The 23,883-nt window shown below is 43.9% G+C and overlaps 1 pseudogene; it reads right to left on the reverse strand.

The window, feature by feature from the left end:
- The window catches only part of LOC136620684 (alanine aminotransferase 2-like), a 79,591-nt pseudogene that overhangs the window by 40,414 nt on the left and 15,294 nt on the right, over positions 1-23,883 (reverse strand).

A 23,883-nucleotide genomic window follows, 5' to 3' on the forward strand; every position in this document is an offset into this window, starting at 1 on the left:
TGGGGTCACTATTACTACTGGGACCACTATGGGGTCATTATTACTATTGGGGACACTATGGGGTCATTATTACTACTGGGAACACTATGGGGTCACTATTACTACTGGGAACACTATGGGGTCACTATTACTACTGGGAACACTATGGGGTCACTATTACTACTGGGAACCACTATGGGGTCATTATTACTATTGGGGACACTATGGGGTCATTATTACTACTGGGAACACTATGGGGTCACTATTACTACTGGGGACCACTTTGGGGTCATTATTACTACTGGGACCACTATGGGTCATTATTACTACTGGGAACACTATGGGGTCACTATTACTACTGGGGACCACTATAGGGTCATTATTACTATAGGGGACACTATGGGGTCATTATTACTACTGGGAACACTATGGGGTCACTATTACAACTGGGGACCACTTTGGGGTCATTATTACTATTGGGGACAGTATGGGGTCATTATTACTACTGGGAACACTATTAAGTCATTATTACTACTAGGACCACTATGGGTCATTATTACTACTGGGAACACTATGGGGTCATTATTACTACTGGGACCACTATGGGGATAACCATTACTACTGGGACCACTATGGGAATCACTATTACTACTTGGAACACTATTGGGTCATTATTACTACTGGGAACACTATTGGGTCATTATTACTACGGGGAACACTATGGTGTCACTATTACTACTGGGGACCACTATGGAGGTCACTATTACTACTGGGAACACTATGGGGTCAATATTACTACTGGGACCACAATAGGGGGTCATTATTACTACTGGGACCACTATAGGGGTCATTATTCCTACTGGGGACCACTATGGAGCTCATTATTACTACTGGGACCACTATGAGGGAGTCATTATTACTACTGGGGAACACTATGGAGGTCATTAAAACTACTTGGGCCACTATTACTATTAGGAACACTATAGAAGTCATTATTACTACTGAGGACACTATGGGGTCACTATTACTACTGGGGACACTATGGAGGTCATTATTACTACTGGGGGCCACTATGGAGGTCATTAAAACTACTGTGGCCACTGTGGGGGTCATTATTACTACTGGGACCACTATGGGGGTCATTATTACTACTGGGGACCACTATGGGGGTCATTATTACTACTGGGGACCTCTATGGATGTCATTATTACTACTGGGGACCACTATGGAGGTCATTATTACTACTGGGGACCACTATGGAGGTCATTATTACTACCGGGAACCACTATGGAGGTCATTATTACTACTGGGGACCACTATGGAGGTCATTATTACTACTGGGGACCACTATGGAGGTCATTAAAACTACTGGGGCCACTGTGGGGTTCATTATTACTACTGGGGACCACTATGGATGTCATTACTACTACTGGGGACCACTATGGAAGTCATTAAAACTACTGGGGCCACTATGGAGGTCATTATTACTACTGAGGACCACTATGGGGGCGATTATTACTACTGGGGCCACTATGGAAGGCATTATTACTACTGGGGACCACTTTGGAGGTCATTAAAACTACTGGGGCCACTATGGAGGTCATTATTCCTACTGGGGACCACTATGGAGGTTATTAAAACTACTGGGGCCACTATGGAGGTCATTATTACTACTGGGGACCACTATGGAGGTCATTATTACTACTGGGGACCACTATGGAGGTCATTATTACTACTGTGGGCCACTATGGAGGTCATTATTACTACTGGGGACCACTATGGAGGTCATTAAAACTACTGGGGCCACTGTGGGGGTCATTATTACTACTGGGGACCACTATGGATGTCATTATTACTACTGGGGACCACTATGGAGGTCATTAAAACTACTGGGGCCACTATTGAGGTCATTATTACTCCTGGGGACCACTATGGGGGCCATTATTACTACTGGGGCCACTATGGAAGGCATTATTACTACTGGGGTCCCCTGTGGATGTCATTATTACTACTGGGGACCACTATGGAGGTCATTAAAACTACTGGGGCCCCTGTGGGGGTCATTATTACTACTGGGGACCACTATGGATGTCATTATTACTACTGGGGACCACTATGGAGGTCATTAAAACTACTGGGGCCACTATGGAGGTCATTATTACTACTGGGGACCACTATGTAGGTCATTATTACTACTGGGGCCACTATGGAGGTCATTATTACTACTGGGGACCACTATGGAGGTCATTAAAACTACTGGGGCCACTATTACTATAGTATACTGTTTAGGAACACTATAGGAGTCATTATTACTAGTTGGTACCACTATGAAGGTCACTATGGGGGTCTCTATTACTAGTTGGGACCACTAGAACAATGGTGATAAAAGTATAAGCCCCGCCCCCAGTTACAATGGCCGCTGTATGTTTATGACAGGTGACAACACTAACATACACTTAAAACACTTCGTTGTTCAAGGACCAAAAATCAAACCAGATGTCTGAATGAGTCTTTCCTGCCCTCATAAAGTTCTGCCATCTGCCTCATGTGCCGCTGCCATCATACAATCATGTATGACTTGTGTGTCTCCATGACTACGCTACAGACCAACTACACTACATAACACTGGATAATATGCAGCACAGCGTACCCTGCTGGATTCAATAATGCCACTGATTGGCTGAACGGCTTCTTGTTTGCAGCTGTGAGGGTTTCTGGGAGTTGTAGTCTTGGTGAGCTCTGAATGTCTTTTCAGAACACTGATATAAACTACAACTGCCAGCAACCTCCAGCTGACAAGGCGTCCCCCTCTAGTGATCCGACCAATGGAGAGAAAGAGCTCCTGGTGAGTCTGTAAACCAGTCCGAGGGGGCGGTGATGGGGCCTAGCGTGGTTACCATGGAAACCAGACAGTGCCGCTGGCTTCAGCTCCCAGTCTTCACAATTTTATCATCAGTGTTATTGGTGACGGCTTGTACTCAGTATATACTGATATGTCATGTATGTAGTGTCCATGTATGTAGTGGACATGTATGTAGTGTCCGTGTATGTAGTAAAAGTGTATGTAGTAAAAGTGTATGTAATGTCCGTGTATGTAGCATCTGCATATGTAGTGGACATGTATGTGGCGTCCGTGTATGCAGCGGACATGTAACTGGCGTCTGTGTAACTAGCGTCCGTGAATATGGCGTTTGTGTATATAGTGGATGTGTAACTAGCGTCTATGTATGCGTACACGGACACTATGTATGCAGTGTCTGTGTAACTGGCGTCCATGTATGTATCATCTGTATACGTAGTGGATGTGCACACAGTGTCTGTGTATGTAGTGTCCGTGTATGCAGCGGACATGTAACTGGAGTCTGTGTAACTGGCCTCTGTGAATGCAGCGTCCGTGTATGTAGTGAACATGTATGTAGTGTCCATGTGACTGGTGTCCGTGTATGCGGCGTCCGTGTAACTGGCGTCCTTATATGTGTCTGTGTACATATTGGATGTGCACGCAGTGTCTGTGTATGCGGCATCCATGTATGTAGCGTCTGTGTATGTAGTGGACATGTATGTAGTGTCCATGTGACTGGTGTCCGTGTATGCGGCGTCCGTGTAACTGGCGTCCTTATATGTGTCTGTGTACATATTGGATGTGCACGCAGTGTCTGTGTATGCGGCATCCATGTATGTAGCGTCTGTGTATGTAGTGGACATGTATGTAGTGTCCATGTGACTGGTGTCCGTGTATGCGGCGTTCGTGTATGCGGCATCTGTGTATGCAGTGTCCGTGTATGTAGCGTCCATGTAGCTGGCGTCCGTGTATGTAGCGTCCGTGTAACTATTGTCCTTATATGGAGTCTCTGTGTATGCGGCATCCGTGTATGTGGTGTCTGTGTAACTGGCGTCCGTGTACGTAGCATCCGTGTATGTAGCATCCGTGTACGTAGCATCTGTGTATGCAGTGTCCGTGTATGTAGCGTCCATGTAATCGGCGTTCATCTATTTAGCGTCCGTGTATGTATTGGACGTTTATGTAGCGTCCGTGTATGCACTGTCCATGTATGCAGCGTCCGTGTACGTAGCGTCTGTGTATGCAGTGTCCGTGTATGTAGCGTCCATGTAATCGGCGTTCATCTATTTAGCGTCCGTGTATGTATTGGACGTTTATGTAGCGTCCGTGTATGCACTGCCCATGTATGCAGCGTCCGTGTAACTCTCGTCTATGTATGTAGCATCCGTGTATGCGTCGCTCCACATTACAATGCACGGAAATGAACGGCTCCGCCCCCTAGTGATTTTAATGAGTGTTTTAAAAACTAAAATCAAATTGTACGTTTTCAGTGAGTTTCCGTTCCGTTGGGTTTCTGGTTTTTTTCTTACAAGGGACAAATCCCGCTGCCGGCTGCGCACTTTGTGCCGCTAACAATGGAAACCTAACGGAACCAAAGAAAATTGAAAGTTTTGTGTTTTTTGGGGGGGGGGGGGGGCAGTAAAGGGGGGTCTCCAGGCTGAAGGGTCCCCTTTGACTATAATGGGGTCTGTTCAGCTGTCTGACATTTTACTGGACACAAAAGTCCTACATTTTGTGCCGAATCTACGACGGCGGCTCCGAACGCAGACGCGAACATAACCTCAATGCCGTCTCTGCTGCAAAAATGGAAGAGAGAAGGAAAGCTGGAGTAGCGGTGTGAGCGAGGCTGGAATGACCCCAACTTCAGACATGTGTGTTGTACATGTCAGTAATATGGCGGCGTGTTCTGAGCGCTTTAAAGTGGATATTACACGCGGACGCCATATAGCGCCATAAACTAAGTTCTGGTGGCATATTAGTGCTAAGAGTGCTGCCGATTCCAGCCAATGAGGTGGCTGGAAGCGGCACCACGTGACTTCTCATCGTGCACGCAGAATACAGTTCAGCAGCTGTGCACGATGAGCTGTGCCCGCGCGTCACGTGACCTGTAATGTCATCGCGGGCGTGGATTCCGCTGGCACTATTCTGACACTATTACTCTGGAGAAGAACCTTGCACCTGATGCTTGGACGGTTTCTACAACTTACGCAACCTGACCTTTTCCACCTGCAGCAGAAGAATTTCGCTTCGCTATCTCACATCACTCGGGGAGGTAAGCTGCTGCATATGACACATTTTCCATCGCGTGCATCTGCTCATCATATGTGCATTATTTGCGCATAGTTCCCTATTTTCGTTTGCATTTACGCAGTTTCGCTTCCATCTGCTAATATGTGCATAATTTGCGCATATTTGCAGGTTTTCGCTTGCATTTGCGCCGTTTTGCTTGCATCTGCTCATATGTGCATATTTTGCACTTATGTGCTTGTTTTCACTTGCATTTGCGCACTTTTGCGCATCTTTTCCCATGCATCTGCTCAGTTTAGCTGCCATCTGCTCATATGTGCATATTTTGCGCATATTTGCAGGTTTTCGCTTGCATTTGCGCCGTTTCACTTGCATCTGCTCATATATGCATATTTTGCGCATATTTTCGCTTGCATTTGCGCCGTTTCGCTTGCATCTACTCATATGTGCATATTTTGTACGTCACCTGAGATTTGCACGACGCCAGCTGACGCAACCCGACTTTTTTTTGCAGATTTGTGGGCTTTGTGTGAAGACGCCACCCGAGATTTGTGCGCTACGTCTGGAGAATACGCCACCCGAGATTTGTGCGCTACGTGTGGTGAGTACGTCACCTTAGATTTGCGCGACGCCACCTGACGCAACCTGACTTTTTTTGCAGATTTGTGCGCTACGTGTGGAGACGCCACCCGAGATTTGTGCGCTACGTGTGGAGACGCTACCCGAGATTTGTGCGCTATGTGTGGTGAGTACGTCACCCGAGATTAGTGCGCTACGTGTGGTGAGTACGTCACCTGAGATTTGCGTGACGCCACCTGACACAACCTGACTTTTTTTGCAGATTTGTGTGCTACGTGTGGAGACGCCACCGAGATTTGTGCGCTACGTATGGAGAATACGCCACCTGTGATTTGCGCGCTACGTGTGGAGACGCCACCCGAGATTAGTGCGCTACGGGTGGAGACGCCACCCGAGATTTGTGCGCTACGTATGGAGAATACGCCACCCGTATTTGCATGTTTTCGCTTGCATCTGCTCATATGTGCATATTTTGCGCATATTTGCATGTTTTCGCTTGCATCTGCTCATATGTGCATATTTGCATGTTTTAGCTTGCATCTGCTCATATGTGCATATTTTGCGCATATTTGCATGTTTTCGCTTGCATCTGCTCATATGTGCATATTTTGCGCATATTTGCAGGTTTTCGCTTGCATCTGCTCATATGTGCATATTTGCAGGTTTTCGCTTGCATCTGCTCATATGTGCATATTTTGCGCATATTTGCAGGTTTTCGCTTGCATTTGCGCCGTTTCACTTGCATCTGCTCATATATGCATATTTTGCGCATATTTTCGCTTGCATTTGCGCCGTTTCGCTTGCATCTACTCATATGTGCATATTTTGTACGTCACCTGAGATTTGCACGACGCCAGCTGACGCAACCCGACTTTTTTTTGCAGATTTGTGGGCTTTGTGTGAAGACGCCACCCGAGATTTGTGCGCTACGTCTGGAGAATACGCCACCCGAGATTTGTGCGCTACGTGTGGTGAGTACGTCACCTTAGATTTGCGCGACGCCACCTGACGCAACCTGACTTTTTTTGCAGATTTGTGCGCTACGTGTGGAGACGCCACCCGAGATTTGTGCGCTACGTGTGGAGACGCTACCCGAGATTTGTGCGCTATGTGTGGTGAGTACGTCACCCGAGATTAGTGCGCTACGTGTGGTGAGTACGTCACCTGAGATTTGCGTGACGCCACCTGACACAACCTGACTTTTTTTGCAGATTTGTGTGCTACGTGTGGAGACGCCACCGAGATTTGTGCGCTACGTATGGAGAATACGCCACCTGTGATTTGCGCGCTACGTGTGGAGACGCCACCCGAGATTAGTGCGCTACGGGTGGAGACGCCACCCGAGATTTGTGCGCTACGTATGGAGAATACGCCACCCGTATTTGCATGTTTTCGCTTGCATCTGCTCATATGTGCATATTTTGCGCATATTTGCATGTTTTCGCTTGCATCTGCTCATATGTGCATATTTGCATGTTTTAGCTTGCATCTGCTCATATGTGCATATTTTGCGCATATTTGCATGTTTTCGCTTGCATCTGCTCATATGTGCATATTTTGCGCATATTTGCAGGTTTTCGCTTGCATCTGCTCATATGTGCATATTTGCAGGTTTTCGCTTGCATCTGCTCATATGTGCATATTTTGCGCATATTTGCATGTTTTCGCTTGCATCTGCTCATATGTGCATATTTGCATGTTTTAGCTTGCATCTGCTCATATGTGCATATTTTGCGCATATTTGCATGTTTTCGCTTGCATCTGCTCATATGTGCATATTTTGCGCATATTTGCAGGTTTTCGCTTGCATCTGCTCATATGTGCATATTTGCAGGTTTTCGCTTGCATCTGCTCATATGTGCATATTTTGCGCATATTTGCATGTTTTCGCTTGCATCTGCTCATATGTGCATATTTGCAGGTTTTCGCTTGCATCAGGACGACTGTATATATATATGTGTATATATATGTATGTATATGTGTGTGTATATATATGTCTGCGTGTATATAGGTATGTGTATATATGTATATATATATATATATATATATATATATATATATATATATATATATATATATATATATATATACACTACCGTTCAAAAGTTTGGGGTCACATTGAAATGTCCTTATTTTTGAAGGAAAAGCACTGTACTTTTCAATGAAGATAACTTTAAACTAGTCCTAACTTTAAACAAATGCACTCTATACATTGCTAATGTGGTAAATGACTATTCTAGCTGCAAATGTCTGTTTTTTGTGCAATATCTACAAAGGTGAATAAAGGGCCCATTTCCAGCAACTATCACTCCAGTGTTCTAATGGTACAATGTGTTTGCTCATTGGCTCAGAAGGCTAATTGATGATTAGAAAACCCTTGTGCAATCATGTTCACACATCTGAAAGCAGTCTAGCTCGGTACAGAAGCTACAAAACTGACCTTCCTGTGAGCAGATTGAGTTTCTGGAGCATCACATTTGTGGGGTCAATTAAACGCTCAAAATGGCCAGAAAAAGAGAACTTTCATCTGAAACTCGACAGTCTATTCTTGTTCTTAGAAATGAAGGCTATTCCATGCGAGAAATTGCTAAGACATTGAAGATTTCCTACATCGGTGTGTACTACTCCCTTCAGAGGACAGCACAAACAGGCTCTAACCAGAGTAGAAAAAGAAGTGGGAGGCCGCGTTGCACAACTAAGCAAGAAGATAAGCACATTAGAGTCTCTAGTTTGAGAAACAGACGCCTCACAGGTACCCAACTGGCATCTTCATTAAATAGTACACGCAAAACACCAGTGTCAACATCTACAGTGAAGAGGCGGCTGCGGGATTTTGGGCTTCAGGGCAGAGTGGCAAAGAAAAAGCCATATCTGAGACTGGCCAATAAAAGAAAAAGATTAAGATGGGCAAAAGAACACAGACATTGGACAGAGGAAGACTGGAAAAAAGTGTTGTGGACGGATGAATCCAAGTTTGAGGTGTTTGGATCACAAAGAAGAACGTTTGTGAGACGCAGAACACATGAAAAGATGCTGGAAGAATGCCTGACGCCATCTGTTAAGCATGGTGGAGGTAATGTGATGGTCTGGGGTTGCTTTGGTGCTGGTAAGGTGGGAGATTTGTACAGGGTAAAAGGGATTCTGAATAAGGAAGGCTATCACTCCATTTTGCAACGCCATGCCATACCCAGTGGACAGCGCTTGATTGGAACCAATTTCATCCTACAACAGGACAATGACCCTAAACACACCTCCAAATTGTGCAAGAACTATTTACAGCAGAAGCAGGCAGCTGGTATTCTATCGGTAATGGAGTGGCCAGCGCAGTCACCAGATCTGAACCCCATTGAGCTGTTGTGGGAGCAGCTTGACCGTATGGTACGCCAGAAGTGCCCATCCAACCAATCCAACTTGTGGGAGATGCTTCTAGAAGCGTGGGGTGCAATTTCACAAGCTTACCTCAACAAATTAACAGCTAGAATGTCAAAGGTGTGCAATGCTGTAATTACCGCAAAAGGAGGATTCTTTGACGAAAGCAAAGTTTGATGTAAAAACAATGTTATTTCAAATACAAATCATTATTTCTAACCTTGTCAATGTCTTGACTCTATTTTCTATTCATTTCACAACGCATGGTGGTGAATAAGTGTGACTTTTCATGGAAAACACAAAATTGTTTGGGTGACCCCAAACTTTTGAACGGTAGTGTATATATACACACACATATGTATGTGTGTGTGTTTGTGTGTGTATATATGATTCTTCTGACCTGGTTGGGGGAGTAGTGGTCAATGTAAGTGCGTGGAGCGGATCTAGGGATCAGTAATACTAGTGGGATGTGATTGTTAACCTGCAGATTTTTCGTCATTTCCTGCAGATCTGACGTCCTTGAGAACGGGAAGGCTGGCAGACAGTGAAGAGACCCTCGACGTTCAGCAATCTTGAAACCCTTCCTTTTATGAACTGCTTTTTGCCTGTGACTCACCTTTTTTTTTTTAATAAGCTTTTTCTTTCAAAGAATTATGACGGAGGATCCTGAAAAACTGCGCAATATTTTACTATGATGGAGTAAACAGAAAATACCCGCAAACAGAAAAGACCCGGCCTCTTGTTTATATCAGGGAATGAAACTTGGTGTAAAATCCACATTTTTAATAAATAATAAAACGTGATTTGAATTAGTTTTTTTGTTTAACCATATTTATGTTTTCAGACTCACTGTAAAGCCAGCTGCACACGGCCGCGAAGGGCTCCGCACCGGAATTCCGTGGCGGAGCACGTCACGGCGCCCCCCCAGAGACCCCAATACCACGTTCCGCATGACGCTTCGGCACGCATGCGCAATAGAGCGCATGACGCCGCAGCAGCATGTGACGCGCCGGCCGCATCATATGACGCGGCTGGCGGTAGGAGTAGAGGCGGTTTCACGCTATCTTCCGCTGTGCTACAGCAGAAGATAGAGTGAACGGACGGCTTCCATAGACCGCAATGGAAGCCGTCCGCGCGTATTCCCCGCGGCAAATAGAGCATGGGTGATTTCAATAGAACCTAATAGCTGCGGGCAACACAGCGGATTTCCGCCTGTGGGAAGGAGCCCTAAGGTGTCATGTCCACTAGCAAAATGGAATTGCGGATTCCACAGCGGATTTCCGCTGCGGAAGCCGCAGCGGATTTTGCCCATAGGGAATCATTCGCCATCCGTGGTCCACTAAACTGATTTTTGCACCCGCGGATGGCATTTTAATAGAATTGCATTTTTCACGAGTGGGAGAAAAAACGCGGCATGCTCCATTTTACCGCAGATCGGCAACATTGCTAGCAATGTGTGCGGATATCTGCATGCAAAAAAAATACCATTTAAAGCAGATTCCGCGCGGATTGTATTTTTGTAGTGGACAGGAGACCTAAGGCCGCCTGTAGACGGCCGGGTCGGATCCGGCTGCGAGAATTCTCGCAGCAGGACCCGACCCGAGCGCCTGCAGACAGCAGTGCGGAACTCGCCCGCTCCCGCAGCTCCGACTCATGTGCCAGCAGCCGGCGCATGCGCAGAGCCGGCAGCCAGTGAGAGACGTTTCTGTACGGGTCTCTGCGAGCCCTGCACAGAATTAGAGCATGCCGCAGTTTGTTTTCTGCGCGTCATTTCACGTAGACAAACCGCGGCCTTCTGCATAGGATTGCGTATTGTAATGCAATCCTATGCAGGCGTGTACGGGCGGAAATGTACGGTGCTGCGTCTGGCAAAAACTGAAGTGGTAGCGGTGCTCACTTGTCATCAGCTGATTGGCAGGGATTCTGAAAGGCAGATCACCACTTCACTGCGCATGGATCATCAGTACTGGAGTCCCAGGAAACCCTTTTAACCCCTTGCCACCGCAGCACGTGAATGTATGTATATGTTAGGAAGCAGCTTTCTGGAATGGACTTGCATCTACATCCTACAGATCTGAGCCCACACCATCTACTGCTGGAGACTGTTGCTAATGACAGTTGGCCTCCCGCAGCCACAGCGGGGATGGGCGAGACAACCGATTCCCGCTGTTAATGCTTTGCATGCAATGATTGCTCTAATATCATTAGGCTTTTGCATGTAATCAGATATACTTCAGTCTAAGCCGACCTGAGTATAAGCCAAGGTACCAACTTTTACCCCAAAAACCTAGGGACAATTATTGACTTGAGTATAAGCCTAGGGGTAATATTAGGTACCTTGGCTTACACTCGGAGCGGCTATACTCGTGTATGTATTGTGGCTGCTGCTACAGACAAAATGGGCAGCACACCCCTAGATACATTCATTAAGGAGTCTAGTTTTCACAATGTGGTCATTTGTGGGGGTTCTCTATGGTTTTGGCCGCTCAAGAGCTCTACAAGTGTGCAATGGGGCCTAAAAGGCTTTCAAGCTAAATGTCTGTTCAGAAAGCCACCGACTACTCCTTTCATTTTGGGCCCCATTGTGCATCCAGACATAATATTGGGGCCACAATGGGTATATTTCCGAACACGAGACAAACAGGGGTATCAATCCTCATTTTCATGTGCACTATGGAAAAAACACTGTCTGGAAAATGACATTTGCAAAAATATGAAATTTTTTCCCTTCTACATTGCATTAATTCCTGAAAGAAAATTGTGGGGTCAAAATCCTCCTGACCCCTCAGTGAATACGTTAAGGTGTGTAGTTTATAAAATGGGGTCATTTGTGGGGGTATCTATCATTCTGACACCCACGAGCCTTTCCAATCTTGGCTTGGTGCCGGAAAGCAAAGTGTTCCTCAAAATACTGAAAAGTAATGTTAAATTTGTATGTCTCCTAAATGGAAAGAAAAGGGTTTTCAAAACGTGCTTCCAGAATAAAGTAGAGAGATGGAAATATATATCTTAGCACATATTAGAGATATAACATTTGAAAATGTGAAAAAAGTACAGTTTATTGAAATTTTTGCCAATATTTGCAATTTTAATAAATATACACAAGTTCTAACAGTCTATTTTTACCACCTAAATGAAGAACAACAAGGGGATGAAAAAACAATGTCCGAATCAATTGGATATGCAAAGCCTTTACAGAGTTGTGATATGTTAAGTGACACATGGGAGATTTCTAAAAGTTCGCTCCAGCACAAACAGGCTTGGCCACTAAGTGGTTAAATAGCTTAGTGTACAAACTTTGAAGCCACTGTAATGAGGGACAGTGAGCAGCACCACATGCAGCCTGATAATAATCTTCATCATATTCCTCCATCAGGTCCCGTTTATGTATTTCCATAGCATGTGATGGGCCATTACCAGCTCTAAGGATAAAAGAGCCATGATCTAAGGCTTTTGCACCAAAGTTTTGATTTGACATCAACAAGAGTTGATCCAAGATAAAGTAGAACACCCTTGCACCCACACCGTTTAGCCTGTGATCTTGGTTCAATTTGATCTCCCAATTTTGGCGGATCAAACTGGCTGAACTTAGTTTAGCAGCTGAAATCCAAAATGGCTGACTCAGCCAATAAGCTTTTCCTGAGTTATGAGCTTACATCAAGCAGTTGCTGATGTAGTAGCCATGTTTTTACTATTGCCATGAGAGCTGGCAAGATCACCTGACTACAGTCACCAATCACCATGTAGGATACACTTCTAGTTTCAACCTTCAATCAGATCAAGTGAAATTGGTTTTGCAAGTTTTAGATCAGGAAGTGTTGGCGCAGAACATTCCTTAAACCAAGGTCAAGAACTGATGAGTTTAAACCCAGATCAACAGGGTGGTTGGCGCAACCGGCCCTGGAGAATTTAAAGGGGTTGTCCAGGATTAGATCAACATGTCTGCTTTCTTCCAAACAGCGCCACCCTCGTCCAAAGGGTTATGTGTTGTATTGCAGCTCAGCTAAATTGTAGTGAATGGGAGCTAAGTTGCAGTACTCAACAACTCAGGGACAAGGGTGGCACCAAGGTGGGAAGAAAGCAGCCATGATCTTTTAAACCCTGGACAATCCCTTTAATCTACAGAGGTTGTAGACCCAAAACAAGACAAAGTTGGATAAACATCAAGTGTTTCCCACTAGTTATAGCATCATCATATACTGCAGCAGATTATTGAGAGTGCTTTACTTGCCCGTGTGGCGGGGACGCAGTGTTATGCCCCTTTCACACTTGCGCCGGGGCTCTAGGGCTCCCCCTTCTTCCCATTATAGATATCGCACTGGGGCCCAGCAGCTTCAGAGTACATCTCTCCATCACACATATTAGGACATCAGTGAGTCATTGCAGAGTGCGAAAAGCTAATGCAAGAACTGATGTAATAGACGCCCTGTAGTTGTACAGCCCAGCACCTCGGGGGTTAGTGCAGACCTCTCATTGGGTATTACCTTGGTAAAGATGTAGACGTCTTCCCTGTATATTTAGTCAGCGATATAAGAGATCAATCGGTGGATCAATCAAATGCACTGGATTACACAATTCCACTCACATTAGAGGCTTGGAATTACGTAATCCACTCGCACAAAACAAAGCGCAACATTCGCAACATAGAGCCCATTGTGCTCTATGGTCGCAGATATACCCACGGACCCCATACAATTACATTGTATATGGGCTGCAGGAACTCGCATCATCACTAAGCGACGACACAGGAAATACAAGCAAAAAAGGTGTGCAGCGCATGACCATCTGTGTGAGTATACAGGTATACACAGTAGATATGTGACCATACATAGGGCCACAGGCGGGCTCACAGCTGGGATCCGCTGCAGGCCTCTGCAAGTGGATACCACATACGGCGTTATTCAGACCGCTATCCATAATATATAATTTCCAAGAAGCCCCGGGAACGTTCGCCTTCCTGCAGTTCCAGGAGCAGCTTGTTGAGTGCCTTCTTTGTGAGATCACCGCACCTCAGCCAGCTTATGAACCCTCACAGAGCGCTACTTTTTACTCCCAATCCCTGCGGTAAAGAAATACTCCCACAAAAGCATGAGAGGAGGAGGGATACCCAGTTGTATTGCCCCATGAGCCCATCCCAACCAGGCCTCCATAATTACCCCTGTCTTCGGACATACCAAACAGTTTACATTATTACTTTTATCTAAGATTTAGGGAATGCCAAAAAGGGCGCGGAGGGGAGGGGGGGGGGCGGATTATTTTTAGGGAGTCAATTTGTTTCTCCGCACAAGTGAGCAATGGGGCCTGGAATTTATTCAGTTGCGCCATGAAAATGGGTGATCCCGCCATTATAGGCCAAGTCATGTGTCCTATAAGTAGATTGGGGGATACAATGGGTATCTTTCTGAACATGGGACAAACGGGGGAATCCATTTTGGAGTGAAAGTCTTCATTCATATCTGTGCTGTACAAAAGAAACTGTTTTTAGATTGACAATTGTCAAAAAAATGAAAATGTCTCCTTCAGCTTTGCTTAGATTCATTCAAAAACTATGGAATCAAAATTCGCAGTACACCCCTAGATGAATTCGTTAAGGGGTCTAGTTTTCAAAATGGGGTCATTTGTGGGGGTTCTCCATCATTTTGGCTGCTTCAAGCAAAATTTCTGTTCTGAAAGCCACAGGCTACTCCTTCCATTTAGGGCCCTATTGTGCATAGAGACATATAGTTAGGGCCACAATAAGTAGGGGTTTGTGAACACAGGAGAAACAAGGGTTTTCATTCTAGGGTGTGAGTCTTCATTCATATGTGTGCTGTACAAGGAAAACTTTTTAAAATGACACAATTTGCACAAAAATGAAAATCGTAATTTTTTCTTCTGCTTTGCTTACATTCATTCAAAAACTGTGGGGTCAAAATATGCAGTAGACCGATACATGAATTAATTAAGGAGTCTAGTTTTCAAAATGGAGTCATTTGTGGGGGTTCTCTATCGTTTTAGCCGCTCAAGGGCTCTACAAGTGGGTAATGGGACCTAAATCACCATCAAGCAAAATGTCTGTTCCGAAAGCCACTGGCTGCTCCTTTCCTTTTGGGCCCCGTTGTGCAAACAGACAAAATATTAGGGCCACAATGGGTATGTTTCTGAACATGGGACAAACACAATATCAGAATTATTTGCAAAACCTTTACGGAGTGTTTCTATAATAAAGAAACATCTATCAGATTTCCAAAAATTGGCTCCGTCACTAAGGCGCAAGCAGGCTTCATCACTACGATTTTAAATACATTTAATAGATGAAACAAGAACAAAAAAATAAATAAACGCCAACAAAACTAGTAATAACAGAGCATATTAGGTATCTGTAGAGTTTGGGTAAAAAGGGAAGGTAGAGGGTGCATGTTAATCCAGTGTGATTCATGAACAGTTCAGATAGATATTAGGGGAATCTCCTATACCAACCAAAGACAAGATTGTACAGGACCCGTAGAGCCACCTCCTTCTGTCCCCTTTACCCAAACCCTGTGGACAGGACCAGCATTGTCAGGGTAAGGTGGGGCAAACTGGGCAACTGCCCAGGGATCCCAGCCACAAAAAGGCCCTCCTGCCTTAAGAGGCTGCCATTGTTTTTTGGCTGTTTTTCAGTCGCGTGTCCCCAGCAGCAATGGCTTCTTCCTAATAAAGATGCCTCTGCTTTCCTCCCGCTGCAACTCCCCCACATTGAGGTTGGATGATCTCTCCACAGGCGGTGGTGCAAGTATGGATCAATGTGTTAAAATGTAATATGTCTGTGTATGCCCCGGTGTATGTATGTGAAATATATGTGTAAAAGCCGCACTTGTATGTCTTGTGATAACTTGGGGGCTGTTAGCTCATCAGATCGCCATCTTTCCTCCACCAGATGGATGGTTGTACACTAGTGAACCACATCCAGGCCAGAAGTTTAGTACAAACTTAGTAAATCCATCCTGTATTGTGGCAAATCAACAGAACTCATAACACAATCTTCACAATGTTACCTTTTGTTGCAGTGTACACAAATCCATATAATTTCCTGGCCGGTTGTCTATCATATAGACCTACCGTCTCAATACAACATCACAATGTCCATATCTCATATCCATCCAGAGTGTCAGTCTAGGGGGGCGTCCTTCCATGTCAGATTTGTGATATTCAGTCAGAAGCAGAAGTTTTGTAACAGACCGCTCCCAGGTCCACTGAGCTTTGTTGGTCTGGAGGTTGTCTTTCCTCAACACATACCCACACTGGTGACAAATTATCAGACTAAACTAGAACACTTTCCCAAAAAGCCTGTTCTCAAGCGCCCTACTAGCTAATTTCATCACTGCACTTCTTCAGTGTGCAGATGTATGTTGTGGCAAGCTGGGGTTTCTTGCCTGCAGATTGCAAATCTCTCGGTCTGGACATCGGTGTATAAAGACTCAAGGAAACTTGACATCTTTAAAACTGGTACCTGCCAGCATTTATTGCACATAGTAAAGCAAACTTGCATGGTACACAACACACACCTCAGGCTCTCAGTTCCTGATGCGGCATCTTCACGCCACCTCTCACTCTTCCACACTAGACCTCAGGCTTGCAGCCCTTTCAGCTCTTCTAAGCTGTCACTTCCCCCTGAGTAAGGTAGGAACTGCTCCTTTTATCTTATTTCATGCCACACCCATAGGTGTTTTCTTTCTGCAAGTATCAGAATGCCTGTCTAACACCATCTGCAGGCCATCCTGTACACTGCATTCCCATAATGTATGTGCACATGGGCTACTTCTGCTGCAAATTTTACACATTGGAAAATCTACTGTGAATCTTCACAGCCATCGGTTAGAATTTGCTGCAGATTTCATCCTTAAAATCCATAACGTATCAGCTCTGCTGCAGATTCCGTGAGGGAATTTCTACACCGCGTGGATGAGCTATTTTAAATCTCATCCACATAGCTTAAATAGTAAACACTGCGGAGTCACCATGTGGAAAATCTGCAACATTTATGGCCCATGCAACCACATCCTAAGGGTATGTTTCTATGTGGCAGAAATGCTGCAAAAAAATTTTGTGGGAAATTCTGCAGCATTTCTGCATACAAACCTGTGTCAAAATCCACACCGTGAATAGAACTTATTGATTTTAATGGGTGCGCTCACATGAGCATATTTTATCTGCACATTTTGCTCACTCAGAAAAAAAAACAGCATGCTCTATTTTCCTGCATCTTTGTTTGCTGTGTACAAATAAACATGCAACATGGGTGCAAAAGTATAGAAAAATTATCAGATGACCGCAAAAATGGCTTGCTCATGGTTCAAATATTTTGAGCTGAAGCACGCGCAAAAGCGCGTTCACTCGTGTGAAGGAGCCCTTATACTGCAGATTAGTTGCAAATTTGCTGCAAATTTTCCCAATTGAGTTCAATGGAAATGTAAAAATCCACAATAAAGTCAAACTGTTGATATGCAGCAAAATCTGCAGGTAAGAGCTCATAAAAGCGTGGATACAATTATAGGTCAGCTATACGCTGTTTTTTTACACTGGTATACAATTGACTTTTTTGAGAAAGGCAAACAAATCAGTTCTGGCATTGTATTTATGATATTGGTTCTAATATCTTATCTACCAATATAAAATCAATCTTCTACATATAAACATGTCTATACATGTTCTAGAATGTTCCTAAAGGCAGTGGATGACATCACAATGGTGAGATGACATCACAATGCTGAGATGACATCACAAGGCAGTTATGACATCACAAGGCAGTTATGACATCACAAGGCAGTTATGACATCACAATGGCACAAGCCTTCTTATACAGATGCACGGCTCAGAATCCTTGCATTCACTTGCTGCAGCTAGCAGAGAATAAGTGAGAGCGTCAATCCATACGGATTTCTAGATTTTCTATATTTTCGCCTTTGTGATAAAATGAAGGCAAAAAAGAAGACCAACCATTTACAGGAAGAAGCTGATAAGATCGAGCACATTCCTGAAGAGAAGAACAATGGCCGTGATGGCCAGGACAAGCCAATTAAAGCTAAGAAACCAAGAAAGAACTGGTTCTTAGCATGCTTGCGAAAAACCTGGGCAAGGTTTACTGGGTGTATAAGGTGCAGCACTACCATCCAAAAGGAGAGAAGTGCGGAAGTACTCCCAACACCCAGTGGAATAATCATGGAGGAGGAACTCCCAACATCCAGCGGGATAATCATGGAGGAGGAACTCCAAACACCCAGCGGGATAATTATGGGAGAGGAACTCCAAACACCCAGCGGGATAATCATGGAGGAGGATCTCCAAACACCCAGCGGGACAATCATGGAGGAGGAACTCCAAACACCCAGCAGGATAATCATGGAAGAGGAACTCCCAAGACCTATTGGTATTAATATGGAGAAGGAACTCCTAGAGCCCAGTGATACCAATATGGAGGAGGAACTCCCAGGATCCAGCATCAATATAGAGGACAGCAAAGGTAGGATACATGCAACTTCTCATATAAAAAAAAGATTATGGTTATAGTTACAGCCCCCATCCCACCCGTTTGTTACTGCCAAAAGGACCCCAATAATATAGGAAGTAACTGCAAGAGATATTGAGGGAGGGGACAAAGGGAAGTGCTCGGGATTCTCTGGGTGTCATGATGAAAGTTGTAGTTTAACCTTTATAATGTAATGTATAATATGCTGCTGCAAAGGAAAAGTGGAAGAGCCACCCAAAACAATCCACCAGATTTCAGTTTTCACTTCAACAGTAAAAATGTGATCTGATTGGTTAATATGGGCAACTGCTCCATTTATCCTTTGTAAACTTTCTACAGTTAGTGAAGAGCAATTATGACATCATAGTAAATATGGAATGCTGCATACCAGCCCGGGATACAGTTATAAGCTAATATGCCTTGGTATAAAACAGCCCCAATATGCAAATGCACAGTTCTCTGCCAATGTGGGTGATGGGGGCACAGTAGAGCTTATTTCCCTGGGAAATGTAAAACCTGCCACCAGTTACGTGTTCTCCTTGTCTCTTCTGATGCCCGGCTTCCACCTAAGCCTTCAAAAACATTATGGATTACAAAATGGAATTCGCTGACCAGAACAAAGAACAAGGTTATAATTTCCATTTAACCCTTTAATGACTCAGTCTATTTTGGTCTTAAGGACACAAATTTTTTTAGATTTTCATCTCCACTTTTCAAAAGCCATAATGTTTTTACTTTTCCATCAACATTTCTGTATGAGGACCTGTTGGCTGTTTTTATTTATAGGGTTTGCTGTGTGGGATAAAAGTGTTTACAATTTATAGTAGGGTTGTTATGGATGTGGTTATACCAAGCATAAGGCTTTTTAAATGAATTTCTTTAAACCAAAAAGGGAAAGTGCGCATAAAAAAATGTTATATTATTATTAACATGATGGTTTTGTAGAATTTGTTTTTCACAATTTATGTCCCTTTGGGGAATCTGAACCTGCAGTATAAGTGCTCAGATATTACACTGCATTACTTCTTTACTACAGTGTATTCTGGTTATTGATTTACATTGGCAGTCATAGCAGACTGGAAGTCACTGTTAGGCCTCCAGTTGCCATGGCAATTCATTGTCCCACTGCCTCAACATCACAGAGGACACTCCCTCGCTGTTAACTCCATGCATGCTGTAATCAATAGTGCAGCATAAGGCCTGTTGTCAGTCATAGCCAGCTCCCACTGCGGATGGCGTGGGATCAGCTTTTGAGCCAGCACCATCCATATGATGTAAATGTATGTAATTTCACGTGAACTCCTTCCCACCCAGGATGTACATATCCATCCTGCGGCAGTGAGCGGTTCAAGTTAAATCATCACCACTAGGACGACTCTTTTTAGATTGGATCACTACGTGTTTTGCTACTGGCACGTATGAAAATTAAATGTAATATGATGTACCAGCCATTAAGATTAATGGCCCTCCCCATAATTCTTGGACATTTGGGTCCCCTGGAGCATGAAATGTTCCTCGTGTGTGAGAGCCCCTCTATAATGTCCATGTGCCCTAATAGGCCATACAAAGCAATGGGTGAGGTCTTATTTTGGAAAGTTCTCTAAACATCCACTTTATTATTCCTTAGTTATATCTCATTTATCCTTTATTATGTATAAAGCAGGCTTCAGGTTTCCTGATTTGACTCCTTATCATATAACTATACATTTTTTCTTTATAGCCAACATGTCACCTGAAGAGCAGGAAAGAGAGATCGATGTAGAGGAAAACCAAAACATCGAGACCAACTATGAGGAGGCAGAACTGGTGAAAGACAGCTTTGTGGAACAGGAAATACAAGCACAATACCAACGTCTTAATGACCTGATCCACATCCTGGAAGATTTGTGCGCCCAGTGCAATGCTACTCAGTTGGAAATACGGGCAGAGTTTAATCACATTAACGACCAAATCCAGAGCCTCGAAGATCTGTACATCCAGCACTATAATGCAGAGGATGCACAGAGTGGAGAAGAAAAACTGGAAGATAATGAAGAAGTAAAGATAAAGGAAGTTGGAGAGAATGGAGAGAGCATAAGAGATAGCCAAAGAGCTTCTTATGAAATGCCAGGGCCCAGTAACATCAACAGTAGAGGTAGGATATCCGGAAGTAGCTGGGAATGTTCATGGGAATTGTTTATAATCCTTTCAAATGTTATAATCTTTAACCATAGAAACACATAGATCCGCACAAGAGCTGCAGACACAAAACAATATTTAGGTCTTTGTTTAGGATTTTGCACTTTAGTGAATATAATGTCAGTTTTATGTTCCGTGATCTGACTATATATGAATATGTGTTGCTGTGGGATAGCAATGAAGACTGTAATAATTCTTATACATATTAACATGTGTTCCTTTGTTTCCTATAAACAGACAATGAATCATCTAAAGGGAAGGAAAAGGACTGTAATAAAGGGGAAAATACAGGCATAAGCATCAACACAGAGAGAGAAGAGTGTAGATCTGAGCAGTCAAGCAGCAATGGCACTTCTCTAGACGCGGAGCTGCACAAATCTACCAACACCTCTCAGAGTTGCAGTAGCCATTATGAGGAACCCATACCAAGCAACAACTGTATGGAGAAACCCGAACAACCTGGCGAGGTAACACCTGCCACGGTACCCCTAACGTTACAGTCTTTTATATTCCATCGGACACTTGGAGAAGGAGCCTTTGGAAAAGTCTATTTGGCAAGAGACATCATCCGCAATGAATGTGTTGCCGTTAAAGTTACAAACAAACAGGAGTTCACGAGTCGTACGCTCAATTTCAGAGAGTGCAATATCTTAAAACGAACCCACATGAGCCCTCACCTGATTCACGGCCTGGCCGCCTTCCACACAGCAGAATGTGTCTATTATGTGATGGAATTGGCCACCAGAGGGGACCTGTTAACGTTTATGCGTAAGAACCGTCCTCTTGATCACCCCACAATACAATTTATCACATCCGAAGTGATTTGTGGCACACAGTTCCTGCACACGAAAGGTTTCATACACCGGGACCTCAAACCAGATAACATCCTTCTGTGTGCAGACGGCCATGTCAAAATAGCAGACTTTGGTATTGCTGCAAGGATGGATGCAAATGGAAGGATCAAAGGACGGTGTATAGGTACATTACAGTATATGGCCCCAGAAGTGGTGAGGTGCCAGGAATACGGACAAGGGGTAGACTATTTTGCCATAGGTGTAATACTGTATCAGATGTACACATATAAGGTTCCTTTCAAAGGAAAAAATACCAATGCCACTAAGCTTGCCATCCTCGAATATACTCCGCACTACCCAGAGTCACTGACTCCTGACACTCTGAGCATCTTACAAGGACTGCTGCATAAAGATCAGCACCAGCGGCTAGGAGTAGAAGGAGACGTGAGGAAACATCCATATTTTTCCAACATCAATTGGGAAGATGTAGAAGCCAGGAGATTCGTACCACCGGCAATCATGACAGCGGCTTCTGTTAAACAGAATATAAAGCGAACTCTACGCTATAAGGAAAAACGGAACAAAATAAGCGCTGAAGAGCAGAAAATCTTCGAAGGAATCAGCTTTTTGTGTCCGGAGTGGTCTCATCAATATCATCTTATTGACACCATTGACACCATCGAGACCAAATCTTGGATGGCCAACTTGTTTGACAGGAGGCCATTCAGGAGGAAAGAAAACTAAGTGCTCAACTTAGTGGTATATAGGATTTTCCTATATACCAGACGCATATATCTATATTACGCTCAAACAATCAAGTTGAATCACACAACCCAAATAACCAATCAGGTTGAATCACACAACTCAAACAACCAAACAGCTTGCTGGAATTCTGAATCAGAACCAATGAGGTTGCTGGAATTGCTCCATAGTACTGAGCTTCAGCGTAATATAGATATATGCATACCAGACTTCACAACACCATTGAACATCCACCACTTAACATTCAGGTAGATTCGAGCTTCAACAACCCAGGGACTCATTCCGATCGCCATATTTGGGGTCAGGGAGGAATTTTCTCCCCTAACATGAGGACAAACCAACAATCCTCAGGGGTTTTTGCCTCCCTCTGGGACAACATAGCAAGGAATTACAGGTTGAAATTGAAGAACTTCTTTCGACCTTACTTGCTATGTAACCATCTGGACGTCTCATCTACAATGTGGTGACGATGATAAAAGGAAGCTGCTAATGAAGAAAGCAGCTCCACCACCCATCGGACTTGACGGAAGGAAGCAGCTAAGATTGCAAAGCGCTCCTTCACCCCCCGGACTTGACAAACAGAGGGCCCAAAGGCTGAACGAGGCATGTTATAGGAATCCAGGAAAGTGTCACCTATGTGTGATCTTCACCTGCATTTCGAAAAATAACACAAGAGTAAGCCGATGTTGTAGGAATCCAGGAAAGCGTCACCTATGTGTGATCTTCACCTGCATTTCGAAAAATAACACAACAGTAAGCCAATGTTGTAGGAATCCAGGAAAGCGTCACCTATGTGTGATCTTCACCTGTATTTCGAAAAACAACACAAAAGTAAGCCGAGGCCTGAAGAGCGGAATGACCATCATCTGCTCCTTTCCACTTACTGCATGATGGGAACATCTTTAACATCTTTCATTCATTAATAATAAATATATATTACCATCTATAGAGAATCTCTCTTCATTATTCCCCCATACAGAGGGGTGGTGCGTATATGATATAGTACACTATTTCAGGAAGCACGTACCTGCTTTCTGAATATTAAATCTGCACTGCTGATGGGCCGCATGGCTCGCCATTGGACATGCGCAGGACTTTTTTTTTTTTTTTTTTTAATCTCCAGCTTTTCCTGTGGAATCTGTCTGCAATGTCAATTGCGGACAGACCGCAGGTCAGACAGCTTACATTGACTTCAACGGAAGCCATGTGTGCAGGAACCACAGGAAAATGGAGTAATTTTTATCCGCATGAAGAATCATTTTTCCATAGCATGCTATGGAGGGTTATTGCTGCGGAACCCGGAGGTGGACCCCTACTCTGGATTCCACAGCAAAAATCCACCAATGTGCATGAGGTCTAATTCTTAAGGTATTGTTTTAGAATATTTAGTGAACTTGCGTGTCAGTGAGCTACAAACACTTACATGTGTAACTTATACAAGCTGTACATATATAATTATATACAGGAGATACCCAGGTTATACCAGCATGCTCAATATCTCTATATGTAGGAGATGTATAACTTATACCAGCTGTACATATATAATTATATACAGGAGATACCCAGGTTATACCAGCATGCTCAATATCTCTATATGTAGGAGATGTATAACTTATATCAACTGTACATATATAATTATATACAGG

This window comes from Eleutherodactylus coqui, chromosome 3, assembly GCF_035609145.1.
Source record: "Eleutherodactylus coqui strain aEleCoq1 chromosome 3, aEleCoq1.hap1, whole genome shotgun sequence".
In the NCBI taxonomy this organism is placed as follows: domain Eukaryota; kingdom Metazoa; phylum Chordata; class Amphibia; order Anura; family Eleutherodactylidae; genus Eleutherodactylus; species Eleutherodactylus coqui.